The following is a 1,890-nucleotide window of genomic DNA, read 5'->3' as shown; positions in this document are numbered from 1 at the left end:
AACTGGATTCAGCTGCCTATTCTGGTATGGAGAGGATCAAAGTGAAGTAATGCTTTTCTGTCAAAGTGTCCTAAATATGCATTTGATCTTTTTTTCTTATGGATTTATATTCCAGCTAGTTAATAAGAAAACACTCAAATTTGTATGTGTGTCTCTATGCATATAAAGACTCCACTGGCATATATACAACAAGAGTAAATGCCAATTTTCCAGGAATTAAACACAGGGTAAAATGCCCTTTCTACTCAATGCAGAAAAATCTACTTTCCAGAACACATCTTGCTGTACAATAGGATCTATGATCAGTGATACTTGTGTTTTCACCCCTCAGTGACCTAAGATTCATCTTTACAAATATTTCCAATACAACTTTGCCCAGCTGTGGTTTAGAAGTGGAATAGGAATACTCTAAGAGACATTACACTGCACAGAAGGAGAATACAACACGGCTGCTGGAGCCCTGAAGTTGGAACAGTGTTCATAAAGTGATTCTAAATGCTCGAGCAGGTAGAACATTTCAAACCTCTTCATTTCTTTCCTTTTCCTTCCTTCCTGAGAAATTTCTGCTATGCAGTCCAATTACCTGGGGCTATATCTATGTACTGAGGCTAATTAGTTAAAAATACAGCAATGAAATCTCCCCAAGCCTGCAATTAAGATACTATACTAATCTCAGTCAATAACTTCATTCTGTTTGTTTTTCATCGTGGAATAAAGATAAAGTGATGAACGGTAATCTTGAGGTCTAATCCTCTTTAATCCTACAGACTCCAGTCTAAGGAAATGAGGAGGCACACTTCTCCTTGCTGTCCTGCCATGTCTCACCTCTGACTTAGAGCAATCAGCTCCAAGAGAGTGCCAATTAGCAACTATGGTCTTTGGTCTCATTACTTCTTGCTACCAGAAGTTAGTAACAAATTACATGGATAGCTGACCCTAGGAGTTGAATAGAAAGTATCAGTAGTTTTGACAGAGATTTATAAAAGTAATTTACAAACCATGGCCACAAAACTGTGATGCAAACCTCCAGGGTTCCATATCTTCATGATGTTCAGTCATTTATAACCTATATAAGGTGAAACTCAACCCTGATGGTGGAAAATGGGCATAAGTTTTAGCAGTTCTGAGTTTTAAGTGGAGCTTGAAATAATTGACCTCTTACTGGCTTCTTTATAAAGATAAAAGAATTCCACAAAGATAAAAGCAGGGATTTTTACTATATTACAGACTCATCTTGAGATCAAAGCTCTGTTGTTTGTTTGCTAGACCTTTAAATTAGTCATGGCTTTTGGAAAGTCTAAATCCATCCGGCGATGAGGAAGAACTGGTAGAATGAGCAAAGAAGGTTCAGCACCTTTTCCTGCATGTGCTCTGCCTCCTCCCACTTTGGTGCACCTCTATAAGGGGATGGGAAGACAAGCTCTGCCTACTTTAAACAGAGATGCAGTACTGCTGCAGTCCCGATGGATGACAGCTGTGTTGAGGACTTTGATGAGCTCTGTGTTTAAGTGTTGCAGGCCCAGGCGACACAACACTCAATCCTGAATGTAAATCATGTACAGAAGTTAACTAGCTAAGGCACCAGCTGCAAAATTTGACCACTTGTGAATACAGTGACTTGGATCGTTTTCACCCTGCACTCTTATTCACCCTTTATTAAAATTAATTTAGTGGTGAAATTCAAAATAATATAATTTAGCCTTTGCACTGTGGTATAGTAAAAATTACTTGTAGCTGTTTTCTAATTATTTCCACTTCCATATAACAGCAGTGACAGCTTACTGCAACAGAAAAAAAAAAAAAAAAAAAAAAAAAAAAAAAAAAAAAAAAAAAAAAAAAAAAAAAAAAAAAAAAAAAAAAAAAAAAAAAAAAAAAAAAAAAAAAAAAAAA

The 1,890-nt window shown here is 36.4% G+C and overlaps 1 protein-coding gene across 2 annotated transcripts in view; it reads right to left on the bottom strand.

Moving 5' to 3' along the window:
* The window catches only part of GADL1 (glutamate decarboxylase like 1), an 82,522-nt gene that overhangs the window by 47,274 nt on the left and 33,358 nt on the right, over positions 1-1,890 (bottom strand). The window lies entirely within an intron of this gene.

Source organism: Empidonax traillii, unplaced genomic scaffold (genome assembly GCF_003031625.1).
Source record: "Empidonax traillii isolate 1590-97213 ecotype Southwest subspecies unplaced genomic scaffold, ASM303162v1 scaffold19:size3308961, whole genome shotgun sequence".
Taxonomy (NCBI): domain Eukaryota; kingdom Metazoa; phylum Chordata; class Aves; order Passeriformes; family Tyrannidae; genus Empidonax; species Empidonax traillii.
Note: the sequence above shows the minus strand (reverse complement) of the source record. Positions and strands in the feature narration are given on the sequence as shown.